Here is a 23,527-nt window from a genome sequence, read left to right on the forward strand (position 1 = left end):
ATTGACTGTAGGTGTGAATGTGATTGTGAATGGTTGTTTGTCTCTATGTGTCATTCCTGCAATGACCTGGCAACTTGTCCAGGGTGTATCCTGCCTCTCGCCCATAGTCAGCTGGGATAGGCTCCAACTTGCCTGCAACCCTGTACAGGATAAGCGGTTACATATAATGGATGGATGCATGGATGGTTATTACTGGGCATAAAGCACAGAGAAAAGATATATGGGGTATTTAGAATCTTCTTTTAAGGCCAGAAATTATGGCACAAGGCTGTAAGAGTAATGTCACCTTCATAATATTTCTAAAATTCATGAAAAACTATTAATTAAAAAACTATAACATGTTCATGTAAAAAAACTATATATGTTCATATAGCTATCGGTCATGTGGCAGTAGCAAAATGTATAAAATCATGCAGGTAGAGTGAAAGAGTTTTAGTTACTACACACAAATAAATCAGGAAGAAATGGATCTTGATGACTTTGACCGTGGAATGAGTGATGGTGTTAGATGGACTGGTTTGAGTTTCAGAAAAAAACCTAATACATCAAGTGAGCAGGAGAATGGACAGGCTACGATGTCATCCAGTCTGTCCATTCTCACAGGAGAATGGACAGACTGGCTCGAGCTGACAGGAAGTGGAGAGTAACTCAAATAACTCGAATATCTCCTAGTAACTTTACAATCATAGTGAGTAGAAAAGCAGCTCAGAAAGTACACCATGGCAAACTTTTGATGCAGATGGGCTACAATAGCAGAAGACCACATTGTGTTGTACTCCTTTCAGCCAAACACATGAATCTGGCACTTCAAAGGGCACACGTTCACCAAAACAGCTGGATAGTGGAAGATTGGAACAATCTGATCTTCAACTGTCCAGTTTCGATTGGCTGATAAGATCATTTCCTGAATGACCAGGGGCTGTATTCACAAACATTCTGAGAATACTCACAGAGCTCCCAACTTAACCTAAAAATTTCTAGTAAGGAGTCATAGCATAGGAGTGATTTAGGAAGACTCTCAGAGTGACTCTGAGCAAGGAAGGGACAAAAACTTTCACCTTAGCGAGGAGGTGTGTTTGACTAAACACCAATAGAATCAATTGTTCTAAAGGGTGGACCACTGGCTAAATGACTGTCTCAAACTACCTGTTTGCTGCTGCTGCTATCCAGTTTTATGTCATGGTTCCACCCCTGGGTGGGTTAGACGTTTTACAGCAGCCTTACATTTTCCATGATTCTGTGCATCAACTGCCGAAAGACCGTACTTCTTGAGATTACTATTGACACCCTCTAACCAGGTTTTTCGGGGGCGGGCCCTAGGTTTTCGCCCACACACATGAGCGTTGTTGATGCTCATCAGGCTGGAAAAGGTTGCAAAACCATCTCTAAAGAGTTTAGACTCCACCAATCTGCAGTCAGACAGATTGTGTACATATGGAGGAAATTCAAGACCATTGTTACCCTCCCCAGGAGTGGTCGACCAACAAAGATCACTCCAAGAGCAAGGCGTGCAATAGTCAACAAGGTCACAGAGGGCCCCAGGGTAACTTCTAAGCAACTGAAGGCCTGTCTCACATTGGCTAATGTTAATGTTCATGAGTCCACTGTCAGGAGAACACTGAACAACAATGGTGTGCATGGCAGAGTTGCAAGGAGAAAGCCACTGGTCTCCCAAAAGAATATTGCTGCTTGTCTGCAGTTTGCTGAAGATCATGTGGACAAGCCAGAAGGCTATTGGAAAAATGTTTTGTGGACAGATGAGGCCAAAATATAACTTTTTGGTTTAAATGAGGAGTGTTATCTTTGGAGAAAGGAAAACACTGTGTGGCAGCGGGGGCGTGATCAAACACCGGTCTGTGACAGGAGGGCGGAGTCGGGGAAGGTAAATGGCAGAATCGCTACACCTGAGCGTAATTAACCTGTGTGTTGTGTGTGTTTTCCCCAGTAAACCGCGCCCTATTTAAGGAGGGAGAGTGAGAGCGGATGGGAGCTTCCTGAGAGGAGACTACAGTGTGTGTGTGTGCGCGAGTCTCTGAGTGTTGGTTTGAATTGTCCGGCTGAAAAGTACGGCAATAAAGCCTTGTATTCACCCTGATCTCTGTCCTGCCGTCCTCTGTGCTCCACCCACACGTTATTCACGCTACAGTGGTGCTGAAACCCGGGAAAAGGTGGAGCACACGTCCTGCAGCCCCATGGAATCCTCCCCGTTCGCGGACATGGTCCATGCCCTCACCACGGCTCAGCAGAGCCAGCACCAGGCACTCGTCACGCTCCGGAAGGAGCAGGAGCGCCGCTTCGAAGCTCTGGTGCTGGCTCAACAGGAAGACTGAGAGGCGTTCCGGCGTCTCCTCGCGTCGGCGGGGTCCACCAGCGCCCCGGCTGCGGGCCCGTCTTCCCTCACCTTGACCAAGATGGGCCCGCAGGACGACCCCGAGGCTTTCATCACGTTGTTCGAGCAGGTTGCCGAAGCCTCGGGGTGGCCGATGGAGCAGCGCGCCTCCTCCCCCTCCTGACAGGAGAGGCACAGCTGGCCGCACTACAGCTCCCCGCCGACCGCCAGCTGGCCTACGCCGACCTTCGCTGGGCTGTCCTCCAGCGCGTGGGGCGCACGCCGGAGCAGCAGCGCCAGCGCTTCCACGCGCTGCGGATGGAGGAAGTCGTCAGCCCGTTCGCATTCGGCCAGCAGCTCCGGGACGCCTGCTGGCGGTGGCTGAGGGCCGAAGATTGCGAGACCGAGGGAATCATCGACCAGGTGGCGCTGGAACAGTTCATCGCCCGCTTACCCACCGGAACCGCAGAGTGGGTCCAGTGCCACCGCCCGGCATCGCTGGATCAGGCCGTAGGACTGGCAGAGGATCATCTGGCGGCTGTTCCGGTGGCAGGACAACCGATGACATCGTCTTCTTTCTCCTCTTCTCTCTCTCTTTCTCCCCTCCCTTCTGTGTCCCGTCCTCGCCCCATTCCCCCACCGCGGAGGCGGGGGCCGGCTCCATCCCAGCCGGCCCGCCACACCTGTGGTGTCCTCCCGTTTCTCCCTTCTGTGTCTGTCTCTCCCCCCCCCTCAGGTGAGTGAGCCCCAGAGCACAGGTGCAGAGGGAAGGCCCGGGCCGGTTTGCTGGCGCTGCGGGGAGCTGGGCCACCTGCAACAACAGTGCGCAGCAATGGAGGTGGGCGCGGTGGTACGGATCCCCGATGCACCAGAAGCTGCCCTCGATTGGGCCGGAGCGTATCGCATACCGGTGAGTGTACAAGGGGCTACATATCAGGCGTTGGTGGATTCTGGTTGCAATCAGACCTCGATCCGCCAAAGCCTGGTGCAAGACGAGGCATTGGGGGGAGCACAGGGGGTGAAGGTGTTGTGTGTGCACGGGGATGTTCACAGCTACCCTTTGGTGTCGGTCCACATATATTTCAGAGGGGAAAAATCTATAGTGAAGGCAGCGGTTAATCCTTGCCTTACCCACTCTTTAATTTTGGGGACTGATTGGCCGGGATTTCGGGGTTTAATGACGCGCCTAGTAAAGAGTGGGTCCTGCCATTTGACAGGGGGAGGTCCCGGTGTCGCTTTGGCTGGAGCTGCTGTCGCAGAGCCGTCTACGTCATCTACGCGACAGAGTGAGGAGCCGCCGGCTCCTCCTCTTTCTGTTGGGGAATCACTCGCGGATTTCCCATTAGAACAATCGCGAGACGAGACTCTGCGACATGCGTTTGACCAAGTGAGAGTAATCGATGGTCAAACGCTCCAGCCGAACGCCACCCCGTCCTTCCCCTATTTTTCTATTATGAAGGATAGATTATACCGAGTGACGCAGGACACTCAGACAAAAGAGCGAGTCACACAGCTGTTAATTCCAAAGAGCCGCTGGGAATTGGTATTTCAGGCGGCTCACTTTAATCCCATGGCTGGACACCTAGGGCAGGATAAGACACTAGCCCGGATAATGGCCCAATTCTATTGGCCAGGGATTCGCGGCGACGTCCGTAAGTGGTGTATGGCGTGCCGCGAATGCCAGTTAGTAAATCCAGCGGCCATTCCAAAAGCGCCTTTGCGCCCCCTACCATTAATCGAGACCCTGTTCGAAAGAATTGGGATGGATCTCGTCAGGCCATTAGATCGGTCAACATGAGGGTACCACTTTATATTGGTTCTGGTGGACTATGCAACGCGATACCCGGAAGCGGTGCCTCTTCGCAATATCTCAGCACGCAGTATTGCAGAGGCCCTCTTCCACGTCATCTCCCGGGTTGGAATCCCAAAAGAGATTCTGACTGACCAAGGCACCTCGTTTATGTCACGAACACTGAGCGAACTGTATGGGCTACTGGGTATTAAGCCGATCTGCACCAGCGTTTATCACCCACAGACGGACAGTTTAGTTGAACGGTTCAATCGCACCCTCAAGAATATTATCAAAAAATTCGTAAGTGAGGACGCACGTAACTGGGATAAGTGGCTCGAACCCTTGTTGTTTGCAGTGCGAGAGGTCCCCCAAGCCTCCACGGGGTTCTCCCCATTTGAATTATTATATGGGCGTAAGCCGCGCGGCATCTTAGATGTACTGCTGGAAAATTGGGAGGAGGGACCTTCACAGAGCAAAAACGAAATTCATTACGTTATGGATCTGCGCGCAAAGCTCCACACGCTCACCCACCTAACTCAGGAGAATTTGCGGCAGGCCCAGGAACGGCAAACCCACCTGTACAACAAGGGCACGCGCCTTAGAGAGTTCACTCCGGGAGATAAGGTACTCGTCCTGTTGCCCACGTCGAGCTCCAAATTAATTGCCAAGTGGCAAGGACCCTTTGAGGTCACACGGCAAGTCGGGGACGTCGACTATGAGGTTAGGCGAACGGACAGGGAGGGGGCGCTACAGATCTACCACCTCAATCTGCTGAAACTCTGGAACGAGGAGGTCCCCGTGGCGTTGGTGTCAGTAGTTCCGGAGAAGGCGGAGCTGGGGCCGGAGGTCCAAAAAGGGTCATTGGCATCTCGTACCTCTCCGGTCCCCTGTGGAGACCACCTCTCCCCGACCCAACTCACGGAGGTCGCCCAGTTGCAGGCCGAGTTTTCGGATGTGTTCTCGCCCCTGCCCGGTCGCACTAACCTCATAGAACACCACATAGAGACGCCCCCGGGGGTGGTAGTGCGTAGCCGTCCTTATAGATTACCTGAACCCAAAAAAAAGGTGGTTCGGGAAGAACTTCAGGCCATGCTTGAAATGGGCATCGTCGAGGAGTCCCACAGTGACTGGAGCAGCCCTATGGTCTTGGTTCCCAAGGCCGACGGCTCGGTCTGGTTCTGTGTGGACTATAGAAAAGTCAACGTGGTGTCTAAATTCGACGCGTACCCAATGCCTCGTATTGATGAGCTGCTCGATCGACTAGGCACGGCTCGCTTTTACTTGACACTGGATTTGACGAAGGGATATTGGCAGATCCCCTTGACTCCATTATCCCGGGAAAAAACGGCCTTTTCCACACTGTTCAGCTTACACCAGTTCGTCACACTTCCGTTTGGGCTGTTTGGGGCGCCCGCTACGTTTCAGCGGCTGATGGACCGGGTCCTCCAGCCCCACGCCACCTATGCGGCGGCTTACCTAGACGACATCATCATTTATAGTAATGTCTGGCAGCGGCACCTGCAACACCTTTGGGCCGTCCTTAGGTCGCTGAGGTGGGCGGGGCTCACTGCCAACCCGAAGAAGTGTGCGATTGGGCGGGTGGAAGTATGGTATCTGGGCTTCCACTTGGGTAACGGGCAGGTGCATCCCCAAATTAATAAGACAGCAGCGATTGCGGCCTGCCCGAGGCCCAAGACGAAAAAGGGGGTGAGACAGTTCCTGGGGCTGGCTGGCTATTATCGTAGGTTTATACCTAATTATTCGGATGTCACCAGCCCGCTGACTGACCTCACTAAAAAGGGGGCGCCAGATCCGGTCCAGTGGACGGAGCAGTGCCAGCGGGCTTTCTCTGAGGTAAAGGCTGCACTGTGTGGGGGGCCACTTTTGCACTCCCCTGACTTCTCTCTCCCTTTTTTGTTACAGACGGATGCATCGGACAGAGGGCTGGGGGCCGTTTTGTCCCAGCGGGTGGAGGGAGAGGATCGCCCAGTCCTTTACATCAGCCGAAAGCTGTCAGTGCGTGAGGGGCGCTACAGCACAATTGAGAAAGAGTGCCTGGCGATCAAGTGGGCAGTCCTCGCCCTCCGTTACTGCCTGCTGGTGCGCTCTTTCACCCTCTGTTCGGACCACGCGCCCCTCCAGTGGCTCCACTGCATGAAGGATGCCAACGCGCAGATCACCCATTGGTATCTGGCACTCCAACCCTTCAACTTCAAGGTGGTCCACAGGCCGGGGGCGCAGATGGTCGTGGCGGACTTCCTCTCCGGTCGGGGGGGGGGAGTCGGCTGCGGGCCGGACGGGCGCCCGGCCTGAGTCGGGCGGTGGGGGTATGTGGCAGTGGGGGCGTGGTCAAGCACCAGTCTGTGACAGGAGGGCGGAGTCGGGGAAGGTAAGTGGCAGAATCGCTACACCTGAGCGTAATTAACCTGTGTGTTGTGTGTGTTTTCCCCAGTAAACCGCGCCCTATTTAAGGAGGGAGAGTGAGAGCAGATGGGAGCTTCCCGAGAGGAGACTACAGTGTGTGTGTGTGCGAGTCTCTGAGTGTTGGTTTGAATTGTCCGGCTGAAAAGTACGGCAATAAAGCCTTGTATTCACCCTGATCTCTGTCCTGCCATCCTCTGTGCTCCACCCACACGTTATTCACGCTACACACTGCATTCCAGCATAAGAACCTTGTCCCATCTGTGAAACATGGTGGTGGTAGTATCATGGTTTGGGCCTGTTTTGCTGCATCTGGGCCAGGACGGCTTGCCATCATTGATGGAACGATGAATTCTGAATTATACCAGCAAATTCTAAAGGAAAATGTCAGGACATCTGTCCATGAACTGAATCTCAAGAGAAGGTGGGACATGCAGCAATACAATGACCCTAAGCACACAAGTCGTTCTACCAAAGAAAGAAGAATAAAGTTAATGTTTTGGAATGGCCAAGTCAAAGTCCTGACATTAATCCAATTGAAATGTTGTGGAAGGACCTGAAGCAAGCAGTTCATGTGAGGAAACCCACCAACATCCCAGAGTTGAAGCTGTTCTGTATGGAGGAATGGGCTAAAATTCCTCTAAGCCGGTGTGCAGGACTGATCAGCAGTTACCGGAAACGTTTAGTTGCAGTTATTGCTGCACAAGGGGGTCACACCAGATACTGAAAGCAAAGGTTCACATACTTTTGCCACTCACAGATATGTAATATTGGATTATTTTCCTCAATAAATAAATAAATGGCCAAGTATAATGTTTTTTGTCTCATTTGTTTAACTGGGTTCTCTTTATCTACTTTTAGGACTTGTGTGAAAATCTGAGGATGTTTTAGGTCATATTTATGCAGAAATATAGAAAATTCTAAAGGGTTCACAAACTTTCAAGCACCACTGTATAGTCCTCTATATAGTAATTCCTTATATAGTGAGTAGGGAGTAGTGAACGAGTGAGCGATTTCAGACACGGGGTGATCTTGCATTATCATCATGTTGTAAGAATGTAAGAATGTGTTGAAGGACTTTTCTTTTGAAATGCTGACTGACTACCTTGTGCCAATCAGCTTTTTTTTTGTCAGTTAATCAGCGCTCACACACACTCTGGCTCGTGATGGCTCAGCTCGAGTGTATTTGTTATTCATCAGAAAACAAGGGTATCAGAAAACAATTTTATTTATAAGCAGTAGCCACATGTACCCATAGGGTACCTATTTTTTTTCACGATATCTTCCTTCATATTCATCATAAGTGCTACCAGGCGAGGTTTGTTTTGCCTGGCAACACTTACTTTGTTTTGATTCTTTGCGTGAAAAGTTGATACTGCCAAAGGGTTTTTTGTTTTGTTTTATTTTTTTAACTCTCCTTGATTGCCAGCACCCAATTAGAGCTGGCCTATGGGGCAGAAATTATGGTGACCAATGAAAATGAGGATGAAACAAGGTTGTACAAATTACTTTTATGTATCCTCATCAGCAATTTGCTGCCCATTGCCAAACAGGACACATATACATATCTGAACGCAAAACCACAGGCTTCTACACCTTGTGCATTAGAAAAGCTGATTATATTGGATAATGACATACCAATGACATTAACGATAGCTTTATGAGCTCCAAGGATGCTTCTAAGCACTTCAGGGTATTCCTCTCCCAGGTACTCATACAGCACTACACCCAAATGATCCATCAGCTTCTCCTGTTAATAATAAGAGAGAACAATATGTAACGAATTAAACTAGAGAATACGAGTAACAGGATTTTATCATGAATATGTTCAGGAAGTCATGATATGGGGAAACTAATTATTTTTCCCTCACCTCTTGACAGGTCTTCATAACCACAGCTGTGCGAGAAATGAGGTCAGCAGGTTGCTGATGGACTTTGGCTGACTTATTGTTTAAACGCCACAGAACAGTACCACAGATATGAGGCAGGTAGGGCTTAACTTGTTTGCTCAGAGCATTTACCACTGTTCCAATACCATTCAGCATCACAAAGTCCTGGTGGAATGTATCCGTATCATGGATTCAAATACAGAGGAGCCATTGCAATACACACCCCCACCACCTCCTTAAAAAAATTCTACCCTTTGTAACTCAGCTCAGTGGTCTGTTCTTGGAAAGCACACAAGATGCCATCAATAAGCTGCTCCTCTAGTTTGTGGTCAATGTCTGTTGCACCCAAGTTACCCATGATCATCTCTATCATCTCCATCACCATCTTTCTGTACTGCCCAGCTTCATCCTTCAAGTCATCCACAATTTTTTAGATGATTTCTGCTGTACCAACTTTGTTGGCCAGCTCTGTTGTAGTGTCTACCAACTAGGGGAAAGAGACAAGTGGCAAAGCATGGAATAAACAAGAGCCATAAGACACTGCTGAAAAAACTAACAAGTTCAAAAACCCCTCACCAGAAAAGTAACTTCAGCATACAGCATATATGTCTGTAGTTACTTTTCTGTCCAAGGCCATACAGTGCTGCCAGAAGTGTTTAAAGAAAGGGGGCAGAATCTCTGTTTTGATGTAGTTGGCCTCCACACCATCTGTCCCACTGCTTCACCACCTGAAAGAGTGATGGACAAAAGTGTGACTTGGTTCTATAAAATTATAAGGGTCATCTGGAGGAGGGAAAAAGTGGCACAGCAATGGAGACATGCAGAGGGTGTCTGGATCCCTAAAGAGGAGAACTCAAGTACCATCAAGCAGTTCAGGATCATCTCACTCCTCAGTGTCGAGGGGAAGATATTCTTAATATTGTTGCCCATTGCATCACAGAATTCCTCCTGGGGAACACATATATTGACACCTCTGTACAGAAGTGTGGCATTCTAAAGGTCCCAGGATGCATTGAGCACATAGGAGTTGTCACCCAGCTGATCAGGGAGGCTAGGGAAGGCAACAGCGAACTGACAGTTCTGTGGCTCAACCTTGCCAATGCATATGGGTCAATCCCACACAAGCTGGTGAAAACTTCACTCGTCCAACAGTATGTTCCAGACCAGATCAGGGACCTCATTCTGGAATATTACAGCTGCTTCAGCTTGAGAGTCACCTCTGGAACAGTAACATCTACATCTCATCGGCTGGAGAAGGGCATAATCGCTGGGTGTACTGTCTCAGTGATCTTGTTTGCCTTGGCCAGGAACATGCTCGTTAAGTCAGCAGAGGTGGAGTGCAGGGAACTAATCACCAAGTCAGGCGTGTGGCAACCCCCCATCAGAGTATTCATGGATGATCTGATGGTGACCACAACATTGGTGCCAGGCTGCAGATGGATCTGCCAAGGTCTCAACCACCTCATCAACTGGACCCAGATGGACTTTAAACCATCCAAGTCCCAATCCATAGTCGTAAAGAAGGAGAAGGTAATGGGCAAGTTCTATTTCTCCCTAGGAGGAGTTCAGATCCCATCAATCACCAATAAGCCAGTTAAGAGCCTGGGAAAGGTCTTCAACAGCACACGGCTGCACTCCAAGAAGCTGGCAGGGAGTTGGGAATCTGGCTTGTAGCAGGGCTACCAGGAAAGTTCAAAGCCTGGATTTACCAGCATAGCATCCTGCCAAGGTTCCTCTGGCCACTGCTGGTGTATGACGTCCCACTGACCAGCGTCGAGGGCTTTCAGAGGAAGACTAGCCACTTTTTGTGCAGGTGGTTGGGTTTTCCCTGTAGCCTCAGCAGCATTGCCTTTTATGGGAGTAAGAACAAGCTACATCTCCCCTTTAGTATCCTGTCAGAAGAATTTATGGTTTCCCAGACAAGAGAAGTACTGCTGTACAGAGACTCTAGTGATACCAGAGTCTCCTTGGCCGATGTTGAGGTGAGGATGGGTAGGAAGTGGAGGGCTCAGGAGGCAGTTGACCAGGCTGAAATGCAGCTGCAGTACAGGGTGTGGGTGGGGGAAGCTGCCTCAGGAAGGACATGGCTTTGCAGCATCCCAAGACCCCATTACAACAAGGCCCAGGGAAAGGAAAGCCACCGGCTGGTCCACACTGTAAAAAATGATAATGTTAAACCTACTTAAAAAAAATGAGGTAACAATTTACACTTACTTTAATTGAGTTGATTTTACTTCCAGCCTTTTTAAGTAAATTGGCTTAGAAAGACTAAGTAGATACAACTCGCCTAAAATTTGTTCAGACGACAAGGACAGCCTAGAATTACATTTAAGCTTACTTACTTATATTAAATTAAAAAAAATATGAATATGAATATCCTCAGTGGGGTGTGATAACCTTATGAGTTTTACAAGAGACGTTTATGAGAGAACCTCATGAGCCTAAATGAGCTTAAATTTAAGTGGCAGTATTTACGATACATATTTTTACCATACAAAACTAGTATAGAATGCCTCCTTACTGAAAAAGCGTGGAGGAAAAAGGATTTTATAAAACACTACATGCCCTTAAATTTTAGTGGGAGTATTATCCATACATTTACCTACATATTCTTACTATACAAGACAAGTACAGAACGCGTCCTTACTTCAAAAAATGGAGGAAAAAGGATTTTATAAAACACTGCAAACTTTTTAAAGACTTCCAAAAATTAGAAAATATGGAAAAAAAAACAATAATCAGGACTCCTTTGTATAATAAACCCAGCAGTAACATAAGTCCCAGCAAGGCCAGTGCCTCTCAGGCCAATAGTTTGTTCTTTAGGCTGTGCAGCTTGCCTGAGAGCTTTGCGTCTTCCACTTCCACCAAAAGTTTCTGAAAAGCCTCAAACGTATACCTCAGCTCTTTGGGGTAGCTGAGGTTCAGTGAGTAAGTCAGGCCAAGAAAAGTGGAGCATGCCCGTGCCACACTTCCCAGACCACTCATCACCTTGACACCCTCCAGGACGATTCCAACATCTTCTGGGCTGAGGGACCTTTCCTGATGACATAGATTTTCATCACCTGTTGCACAATGTCCTCTTGGACGAGGTCATCTGCCTTCTGTAAAAACCAGAAATTGATGCATTCAGGACCATGTTGTTGGATGTGCAATGTGACAACTTCCTAAAGATATATATTAGTTCAATAGCCCTTTACTCACACAGTATTCTTTTATCAGGGCCATTTTGTTCTCCCCCAGGTAGTCCATCAGGCACTGAATAACCACTTCTCTTTTGAGATCAATGCTGGCAGGATCCTGTGAAGATAGTAATAAACATTTCTTTCTTAGCTGTACCTCCTTCAACACAGCGCTCTCCCCACAGAATATTCTGTTTGCCAAAACAAAAAGACTGAGAAGTCTCTATCCTCAGGCCATTTGGATTCTCAACAATTCATCTTGAGAACACGGACATTGTGTGTGTGTGTGTGTGTGTGTGTGTGTGTGTGTGTGTGTGTGTGTGTGTGTGTGTGTGTGTGTGTGTGAAAGAAAAGAGAGGGAGAGAGTGTGTGTGTGTCTGTTGTTCTGTGTGGCAGTGAGTGAGTGAGTAAGTGATAGTGTGGGTGCACACGTGTGTGTGAGCGCGCGTGTGTGCAAGCAAATGAGTGTGTTTGTGTGTCTGTCTGTCTGTGGGTGTGTGCATGCATGTGATTGAGTGTGTGAGTGAGTGAGTGTGTGTGTGAGAGAGAGAAAGGGAGTGAATGAATCAATGTGAGTGAGTAAGAGCAAGAGGGTGTGTATGTGATAGTGTGTGTGTGTGTGTGTGTGTGTGTGTGTGTGTGTGTGTGTGTGTGTGTGTGTGTGTGTGTGTGAGATAGAGAGAGAATAAGTGCCTAAATTGAACCAGTTCAGTAAGACCACCATTCAGCATCAGTAAATTTGTTACTTTCAGTCGAACACCCATTTTTGCCTTAAGTCTTTCCCCTAAAGCACCTCCTTTGCCAACTGTAAAGGAGTTTTGATCAGAATTCAACTAGATGGAATAATTTATCTGATGCTGCAAGTATCACAAAAAAATATCCAGCATGCCATGATCCTATATAAGTTTACATGACCATTAATATCACATACTGACCATGCTCAATAATATCCACCAAGCTGCGGAGATGAGGCAAGATGACACAACCCATGAGGATGGCAATCACAATTTTAATGCCTGTGTGCCAAGCCTGCCACGACTTCTTGCTCTTGCACACAGCTTTGAAGAAAGGCAAGAGGGAGGGAATACCCAAAGCAGATGCTACAACAGTAAAGGCATGAGCTGTTGTGTTTCTCACATACTCGTCCATGTTGTCAATATCAGGCCTCATTGTGGAGATCATAGTGGCCAGACCAGCAGTCTGTGTGTGTGTGGGGGAGGACATTCAAATGAAATACCTAATTAATTATCAGTAATAGATGCATCATCAGGATTTTTGCCCACCTTTGCCAAATTGGTGATAATCTCTCTGCCCTCTACTCTAGCATAGTAATCTTCATCAATCAATCAAGGATCACCACTAGGATCTGCAGGAATAAGACACAGATGATACATTGTTCATACATAAAGAATAATTCCTATGCAATTAATATTTAACATAAGCTGTTATACCTCACCTTGTGGACCTGTCGAACCAGGTCATCCAGTTTGTACAAAATGTGGTCAGTGACCTTCACCAATAGATGGAACTACTGAACTTCAAGGGTAGGAGACATAAGCAGGGGCAGAATCTGCTTGAAAAGAGGCCCAGTACCAAATTCCCTGGCCTTGTCTGTGATTTGCCTGAGAGCAGCCTAAAAGTACAGCAGTGATGGTTAGAAGTTCATAGTCCAATGAGATGAGAAAAAAAAATAGGTAAATCACTACAGTTCAGCACATATCAAGCTACATACCCTCCTCATGGGAGAGGTGCCAGTTTTTGTTTTCAGGAGCAGCTTCATAATTTTGCGTTCCTTCTGTTCCTCTGGACTCAGAGTGAACTCATCCACCTCTACCTGAAGAAGACAAAATAATCCTTTGTTCCCCATAACAGTCAGACTTTCAAAGGAATTACTGATGATATAATCAAGAATCTCACCAGAAGTTTGTCAAAGTACTGGATGCCATCTGGTTTTAGGAAAGGCAGGTTGCCAGATGGCTGGTCATTCATCTGTTTGGTGGTTCAGTCTTCAGTCTGCATGTGGAAGCCAGTCATGCCGCTGATGGGTGTTGGGGTGGCAGCTAACTTATGGGCAGGGGTGCGGATGGGCACATAGCCTGCTGGTGGGGGCAGCACCTGGTGGTAAAGCAACACAAAACTTGTTAATGTTCATGCTAATTGTTTTAATGACATTTACAATTTCTGTCATAAATTGGAAGGCTCAACAGCACACTTTGTAGCCTTCCGGGAACATAATGTCCAGCTCCTCATCAGTCAGTGGGCAGTTACGCTCATCACTCTTTCCCAGCGCCATGCTTGAAGCTGTGCTGGAGTCATGCTCATCAAATGACCTAGGGAAAAAAAAAGCAGCCATTATATGCAACCTGTGCATGCCTTTATAGGTGCCTAAAACTAATACTTTTTTTGCCCTCTGGCACCTGCAAGTATTTAAATAAACTGACTAATAATTCCGCGGACACCGGCGTATAGTTTGCTGACTTTATTGGGTCGCCATATTGAATAACTGCCATAGAATGTGACAGGGTGCGTGACCTCAGGAGCAAGGTACGGTGGCCTTAGTGGCCCAAACATGACATCTCCCTTCTTAAGAAAACAGGGATATTCTTATACATAAAAATGAACATCACCAACATTACAACATTAACCAACTTTAAAATACGCCTAAATTATTTTAAACTTCGAATTCCTTGGTCACCAATCACATTACTGAATATGGGATGAAACATTCATTACACGAGACACATAATGCATTAAATGTTTGGCACGTAAGCACTAAAGCACGGTTGCAGTCGATATAAACAGGTAAACAGGTAAGTATTTTCAAGTATTTTCAAGTAAGTAAAACCACACACTTTTCTGGAGCAGTAGTACCTGGAGTGGGTGTGGCCGTATTCATAGCTGGTGTGTCAATAGGGGTCTTTCCAGGGGTGAGCAGAGGGGTGGAGGAGCCCATCTGACTGGAAGAAGTCTCATCCCAATGGGACTGATTTCTAAAAAGAATTTCTACCTTTGATTCGTCAGACCTTGGGACAAATTTCCTCAGTCCATTGTAAAAGAGCTCGGGCCCAGAGAAGGTGGTAGTATTTCTAAATATTGTTTATATATGGTTTTAAGTGTGCTACAAGAATACCAGATGCCATGTTAGATGTGGAGGTGAGACAACTGAACCATTTGAAGTTGGAGGTAGTCTCAAACAGGGGTGCCCACTCTCAACTCTCCTTTTCAGCCTGGTCCTGGAATGGGTCATGAGACAAACTCCTTGGGCTAACCCACCAATCCACATTGGAACAGCAGCATGTGACAGATTAGCATAGGCAGATGATGTGGATATATGTTCAACAAAAATTGATGCATTGGAGCCAACACTGAATGCATTTAAAGAAGCTGGAAAAAAGGTTGTGTTGGAAATAAATGAAAGTAAGACAAAAATAATGAAAGCCTCAAGAATGGGTGGGGGAAAAGGTTACACCAATATCAGTAACCTTGTATTAGAAAAGGTAACCAGCTTCAGATACCTGGGATCAACTGTAACATCTGACAACAACACTGCTGAAGAGGTAAAAATCCGAATAGCAACGGGTCTTGCTGTGCATGGGCAATGAAATCAATCCTTAATGCAAGAAATATCAGTAGAAAAACCAAACTCCAGATATACACAACCTTCATCTGACCAACTGTTACATATAGAGCAGAGACCTGGGCCCTTACAAAACAACTAGAACAAAAACTACTGGTCTTTGAAAACAGTATTCTAAGATGACTCTATGGCCCAGTCATTGACGACAGCACTGGAGAGAGGAGAAGACAACATAACCAAGCGCTATGGGACCTATCACAACTCCCACCTATTACCAACATAGTATGTGCCATGAGGCTAAGATGGGCAGGGCACATAGCCTGAATGGGAGAAACAAGATCTGTCAAACAAATCACCAAAGGAACTCCTGTCGGTATCAGACCCCCAGGGAGACCAAGGATGAGGTGGAGTGACAACTTAAGAAAAGTTATGACATCTTTTAGGAGTAGAGTACTCTAGCTAGTGGACTGATCGTGATGTCTGGTGAGGACTTGTGAAGGTGGCTAAGGATCAACTGGGTCCATTGCCAGCGGAGTGAGTGAGTATGGTTTTAACTTGCATTTGTGGATGCAGTAATGAACTGTTTTCACAGACAATGGTTTTTCTGAAGTGTTTCTGAGCCCATACACCTATTTCCACTACAGACACATGTCTGTTTTAATACAGTGTCACCTGAGGGCCTGAAGATCACAGTTATCCAATGTCAGTTTTCAGCCTTGTCTCTTGCATACAGAGATTTCTCCAGATTCTCTGAATCTTTTAATGATATTATGTACCATAGATTATCTGATCCCAAATTCTTTGCAATTTTACATTGAGGAACATTATTCTTAAATTTTTGCACTTTTTGCTCACGCAGTCTTTCACAAAGCAGTGAACCTCTCCCAATCTTTACTTTTGAGAGACTCAACCTCTCTAGGATGCTCTTTTTATACCCAGTCATGTTACTGACTTGTTGCCAATTAACCAAATATATATATATATATATATATATATATATATATATATATATATATATATATATATATATATATATATATATTTTTTTTTTAGCACTACACAAGTTTTTCAGTCTTTTGTTGCCCCGTCCCAACTTTTTTTGAAACATGTTGCTGACATCAAATACAAAATGAGCATATATTTTTCTAAAAACAATAAAATTTCTCATTTTCAACATTTCAGTGTTGTCTTTGTACTATTTTCAATGAAATATAGAGTTTCCAAGATTTGCAAATCGTCATATTCTGTTTTTTATTTACATTTTACACAGTGTCCCAAATTTATGGAATTGGGGTGGTAAATAATAAACACAAAATTGACTATATGTAGTTTTACTTTAATTGGCTCCTGACTTTTTGAACACCCTGTATATCCTGGCTCATTGTATCAGTATTCATAAGTTTGAGTTCCAACACATAGAAGTGTGTATCCATAGATGTAATGGGAGCCAATCAGATTACAACTTCCTAAGATTCTGAAGCTCATGGCCAGAAAGGTATACAAAACATACTGGACACACTGTGGTCTGCTGGAAATAACAGTAGTTCAATTATAACCAGCTAATATTAGATGAAGATGAGATACAGGACCTGCTGGATATCATGCAGATCTGACCTGAAATGAACTAATTTTGTTGCCATTAAGAATATGTAAGACTGTTGTGCAGCCTATTCAGAACAGTGTACTTTATTTGGTAATTCAGTGCACATTGTTATTTACTGTGATCAAGATTGACCTATAACTTTCAGGCTGGCTGTCACACTTGTGCCACTAAGGCTTAACCTGAAGAATATGCACAGTGACACCCAGGTAGTTGATGTTCCTCACCCAGTGAGCAAATAATGATCAAATCACTTCCATCTGGCCCAAAGAGTACTGCAGGGCAGGCACTTGGAATAACACTGAATGCTCAACAGGTTCTCCTTCATGGAAGGTCAGTCAATTAGTTTTAAAAAATTAGGTGACCCCAAGGTCACTCTCACCACCCACACACAAGGCCAACTTATCACAAAGACCAGGGATGTGTGAAGGTGTTTGACATTGATGGAATTTTAAGCAGCATACAAGTGACGAGTTGTGACATCACACATGAATGATAATTTTTATTATTATTATTATTATTATTTTGCTTTTAACAGAAATTGTGTTGTTTAGTTATTGCCTACCACAGCCTGACTGCATTCTCAAAACAGAAGGTGTTGATTTTTTTTTTTTTTTTGTAGCAGTACACATCTGAATGTTATTGTTCCTATAGTACCGTAAGTGCGCATACACAGGGACTTGTATTGCAGCTGCATTTGTTGTTCTGCAAGGAATCCTGAAGGTCAAGGGTGCTGCAGCACCCTCAGTACCCTTCCTTCCCACATCCTTGAACAAGGAATATGATTCTCCTAATATTTTTGCTTTTATCAGTCCTCGACCTACTCTGAGGGGCCAGTACCACAGATGCAGGAAAACTAGCTGAGGGTGCCAAATCTTCCTGTCCATATGGACCAACAGATCCATTTGAGGAGAAAGGCATCAAGGTGTTCCAACCACTAGTAAGAGCAGCAGTGGAAATCAAGATTTGACAGGCTACTTTAGTGCCACAAGCAGGACTCTGTGGCCTGATTGCTGAATTCTGTGTAACGTGTTTTTGTCTGTGGTAGTTGGGGTTTAGCCACAGGCTGATGACCCACTTCTGAAAGTTCTTTAATTCCAACAGGCCTAAGGCAACTACTGTTACAGCTTCAGTTAGTGCTACAAGCCTTCTCAGCTTTGTGCCCTTTTCTCCAGGGCTTTTTGGCCTCAGATCTAACAAGCAACCTTGTCACATAAGGTAGCTTTCACAGGGTTGATTTATATGTGTCTCACAGTGCAGAAACACAGTTGGTGCCCTCCAGAAATCGTATTAGTGGAAAGCTGCCCTACATTCTGGCCTGGAACCCTTAGGTTAGGATGTACGGCGGCTCTCCACTAACTGTCAGAAACGAGGTTTCAATCATCTATGTCATAGAGGGGTTGATATAGATTGGAGCCATTGTATTGGCAATCCAGCTAATGTAGTAGACTAACTATAAGCAGCATACTGAGCCTGGACATCACATGGTAGTGATACACTCATTGCAGCCATGGAGAGATTAAAAGAGATGTTTGGAGGTGATCAGAGTCCATCACCAGCTTTAGAGGACAAGTTGCCAGCAGCTCTGATAGTAGTCACAACTTATTATGGATCTATGAGGTAAGAAGAAGAACAGTAAACAATGGCTGTATTATCTCATCTCATCTCATCTCATTATCTCTAGCCGCTTTATCCTTCTACAGGGTCGCAGGCAAGCTGGAGCCTATCCCAGCTGACTACGGGCGAAAGGCGGGGTACACCCTGGACAAGTTGCCAGGTCATCACAGGGCTGACACATAGACACAGACAACCATTCACACTCACATTCACACCTACGGTCAATTTAGAGTCACCAGTTAACCTAACCTGCATGTCTTTGGACTGTGGGGGAAACCGGAGCACCCGGAGGAAACCCACGCGGACACGGGGAGAACATGCAAACTCCGCACAGAAGGGCCCTTGCCGGCCCCGGGGCTCGAACCCAGGACCTTCTTGCTGTGAGGCGACAGCGCTAACCACTACACCACCGTGCCGCCCCGGCTGTATTATAGTGGTATTTATATCAAATGCTACATCATATGGTCACTTTGTGACTTTGTTCAAGATCTCGGCATGGGTATGCAGCATGTGCACAAGTTGGCATCCAGGTGATATTCACAGCCCTTTTGGTTGATACAGAGTGATACAGAGCATAATGTGTCTCCTCAGGGCAACAGTAAGCCATACGGGGTAACTATCTGCTACACTTGCTAACATATAGTGAGGGCTGAATTACTGTCAAACTGCCTTTTGACTAATTTATCATATTACTACTACTAAGGTCTGGCACGGATTTCAGGGGGGCACACCTGGCGCAACCCCCATCAAAAAAAAAAAAGTTTTAGTACATGGCTACTTGGAATTGTGACTTGATTGTATTGCAGATACATAGAGATGCCTGCCGTTTTTTAATTAATAAGGTTTAAAAAATAGACAAAATAAATCATTATGTGGGATTGAGCTGAAGAGTTTATGGTATAAATTTCTATTTAATAGTACTGTAGGTCCTAGTTTAGGGTTTTTTTTTTGCTTGTGACACGAATGCAATGAAAAGCAAGTCGGGCGAGTCCTGTTGGATTTTAACAGGGCACGGGAACTCTGTGCATCGACATAACCTACTGTATTCCCGGACTGCACTGTGGACTACATGTAAAGGGTGTGCGCCATACTTTGATGTTTATGGTATCGCATGTTAACACGCATGTTCACAAGCCAAAATGATAAGATGCTGCAGTAGGCTTACTGCGTACACACGTGTCAGCTGTCCGGCTACTGCTCATATTCATTAATAGGGTATCCTTGTAATATGATAAATTAGTCAACCTGGTACAGTCGTGGCCAAAAGTTTTGACACTGAGACAAATTTTGGTTTTCACAAAGTTTGCTGCTTCAGTATTTTTAGATCTTTTTGTCAGATATGGTATACTGAAGTACAATTATAAGCATTTCATAAGTTTCAAAGGCTATTATTGACAAATACATTAAGTTTATGCAAAGAGTCAATATTTACAGTGTTGACCCTTCTTTTTCAAGACTCATGCAATTTGCCCTAGCATGCTGGATATCAGCTACTGGGCCAAATCCTGACTGATGGTAACCCATTCTTGTATAATCAGTGCTTGGAGTTTATCACAATTTTTGGGTTTTTGTTTATCCACCTACTTTTTGAGGATTGTCCACTGGTTCTCGATGGGATTAAAATCTAGGGAGTTTCCTTCCCATTTTCCTGGATCTGCCCCTGCTCAACACATGGGGCAGGATACTGTCTGAGAGTGGCCCGAGACAGCTTTTTGAAGGTCATTATGTGCCAGCTGGTTGCCACTTGTTAGGGGGCAGCACTGTGCTGTCACACCGTGCCTCCATCCAGACCGGGGACAGCAGCTACATTACAACAGGTATGTGTATAGAATTATTATGAGCGGGAATAAAACTGAAGGAGAAACAAATGTGTTGGAGTATGTTAGTAATTTAAACATTGTCCTCAAATAGCCTACAATGCATTACATTATTCACATTACTTTCTGTTACTTTGAATTAAATTCTGTTGGCTTATTGGTATGGACGTATAGGGCTCACAAGAAAACACAGACTGTAGTTGAATGGGGTATTGGTCAACTAAAGAGGCAGTTTCACGTGTTACATGGAGAGGTGCAACTGACACTAGATGAAGTCTGCAAAGTCATTACAGCCTGTGTGGTACTTCACAACATTTGCAAAGTCAGGCCAAGTTTACATTAGACCGTATCTGTCTCATTTTCTTCGCGGATGCACTGTCCGTTTACATTAAAACGCCTGGAAACGCCGGGAAACGGGAATCCGCCAGGGTCCACGTATTCAATCCAGATCGTGTCTGGTCTGGTGCTGTGTAAACATTGAGAATACGCGGATATGCTGTGCTGAGCTCTAGCTGGCGTTGTCATTGGACAACGTCACTGTGACATCCACCTTCCTGATTTGCTGGCGTTGGTCATGTGACGCGACTGCTGAAAAACGGCGCGGACTTCCACCTTGTATCACCTTTCATTAAAGAGTATAAAAGTATGAAAATACTGCAAATACTGATGCAAATACTGCCCATTGTGTAGTTATGATTGTCTTTAGGCTTGCCATCCTTCCACTTGCAAGTGGTAAGTGACGCGCATGCCCGACATGCACTGAGATCACACACACAGCGGCTCAGTCCCAAATCACTGCTCGTGCGCTCCACTCGCCCGCTCTGTGAGCTGCGCAGGGCCGGAGTGCGCACCCTCCAGAGGGCACTCGCTGTTCAGGGCGGAGTGATTTGGAGCGCAGGATGCCTGCGGAGCCGAGCGTATCCGTGTATTGGCGTTGCTGTGTGCACGCGAATCGTGTATTGGTGTTGCTGTGTGCACACTGATCGTTTTAAAAACGTTAATCTGATGATCCGCTGATACGGTCTAATGTAAACCCCACCTCAGACAAATCCCAGAACCTCCCAATGACAGCCATGTGATGATGATGATGATGATGATGATGATGATGATGATGATGAGAGAGAGTCACCCTCCACAGGGGAGGAACTTGTCCCAGAGTGGGCTTCCTCACTGAGCCCAATTTACAAATGTGCATTTTAGGCAAGTTATACTCAGTGTAATATAAAAACTGGTGGCTCCATTGAACCAGAATAGCATACAGTTTTCCTTGATGTACGTAGCTTACACAAGAAAGCATGTTGTTATAAAGACACATGAACACAACATTTCTATTTGCCATGTAATTTATTTTTTTAGAAGCTCAATTTTTAGTTTGTAGTCCTCCTCCTGTAAACATTGGACTCTTCTGTGCTGTTTGGGAAGTCCATATCAAGCTCCAGTTTTCTGTCCAGCAGGGATGGTGTTGGAGCAGCAGCAGCAGACGATGGAGATGCTTCAGGCTGAGGATCACACACCTGTGACGTTGAAGGCCCCGGTTCCTCTGATGGCTCCATGCTGCAGAAAAGGGGTAAAACACAAAGCCTGTTATATTCAGTTGTTTCTTTTGTTTTCATTAATTTCACGGAATACCATGATGGCAATGAGCATATGGGAAATGGTGTGTACATGTCCGATACCTTAAATAAAAATTGTTCTTGATATTGTGTTTATCTGCCTGTTGGTTTATGGAAACCAATTTGTTCTACCTTCATTGCATTTCCTCCAGCTGAATCATCGACCTGTTGGTGGCTTCCTTCAGCCCGGTGATGCTCTCTTCTGACTGCCCAAGCACATTAAACATGGTCTCTGCTATTTGAGACAGTCGTTTAGTCGGTGGTCCAGTCGAGTATATCTGCATTTAAGTTTGAAGTAAGTGGCATTAGCACTCACCTGTGCCTGAAGAATCCTGTTTGTGTGCTGTAATCTCCTCTCTCGCTTCAGACTACACCACATACCACCGCTTCTCACACACTTCAAAACTGTTTTCAAACATTTTAGGCTACTTTTAAAGTAAAGCTTTGAATGGCTTACGGTCATTTAGCACAAATGTCTTTTCGCACAAGTATTTTAGCACAAATATAGTCATTTCGCACAAATTTAAAGTCTTTTAGCACAAGTTTTAAGAACATTTAATCTTTATTATAAATACTGATCATGTTTAAAGACGTTTTAATGGATTTTTAAATGAAATTTGCTGAGATTCCAGTCGAATATTAGCGACTGTATTTCACCACTCCGCTTTCTTGAAACCTCCATGTTTGATGTAGCCCGTATGTTCGTCACCAATCCTCCCTCCAAACAATTTAACACAGTAAACCAGTCCAGCTATCGTTGACTTCCAGGTTTGTAACGTGTATATGACAAATAAAGGCTTCTAATTCTAAAAATCTAATCAGAAAATTTCTGTAACCATGTGATTTTTACTGGCAGCAAAATCCATGAATCAACAAACTTCACATTTATTAAGTTTAAATCTCACTCAGTTAGTTAACACATACAGTGCCTTGAAAAAGTATTCATACCCCTTGAACTTTTTCACATTTTTCCACCTTACAGCCACGAACTTAAAAGTTTTTTATTGAGATTTTATGTGATAGACCAACACAGAGTAGCACATAATTGTGAAGTGAAACAAAAATGATAAATGGTCTTCAAAATTTTAAACAAATAAAAATCTGAAAAATGTGGTGTGCATTAGTATTCACCCCCCTGTACTCTGATGCCTCTAAATACAATCCAGTGCAATCAATTACCTTCAGAAGTCATCTAATTAGTTAATAGAGTCCTACTGTGTGTAATTTACTCTCAGCATAAATGCACTTGTTCTGTGAAGGCCTCAGTGGTTTGTTAGAGAACACTGAAGAACAAACAGCATCATGAAGAACAAAGAACTCACCAGACAGGTCAGGGATAAAGTTCTGGAGAAGTTTAAAGCAGGGTTAGGTTATAAAAAAATATCCCAAGCTCTGAACATCTCAAGAAGCACTGTTCAATCCATCATTCAAAAATGGAAAAAGTATGGCACAACTGCAAGCCTACCAAGACATGGCCGTCCACCTAAACTGACAGAGCGAGCAAGGAGAGCACCGGTCAGAGAAGCAGCCAAGAGGCCCATGATCACTCTGGAGGAGCTGCAGAAATCCACAGCTCAGGTGGGAGAATCTGTGCACAGGACAACTATAAGTCGTACACTCCACAAATCTGGCCTTTTTGGAAGAGTGGCAAGAAGAAAGCCATTGTTGAAAGACAGGCATAAGAAGCCATGTA

The 23,527-nt window shown here is 45.4% G+C and overlaps 1 pseudogene; it reads right to left on the reverse strand.

The window, feature by feature from the left end:
- Window positions 1-866: 866 nt before the first annotated feature.
- Window positions 867-22,118, reverse strand: LOC132892151 (splicing factor 3B subunit 1-like; annotated as a pseudogene).
- Between the last annotated feature and the right edge of the window lie 1,409 nt (window positions 22,119-23,527).

The sequence above is a fragment of the Neoarius graeffei genome, chromosome 9 (assembly GCF_027579695.1).
Source record: "Neoarius graeffei isolate fNeoGra1 chromosome 9, fNeoGra1.pri, whole genome shotgun sequence".
NCBI classification, from domain to species: Eukaryota; Metazoa; Chordata; class Actinopteri; order Siluriformes; family Ariidae; genus Neoarius; species Neoarius graeffei.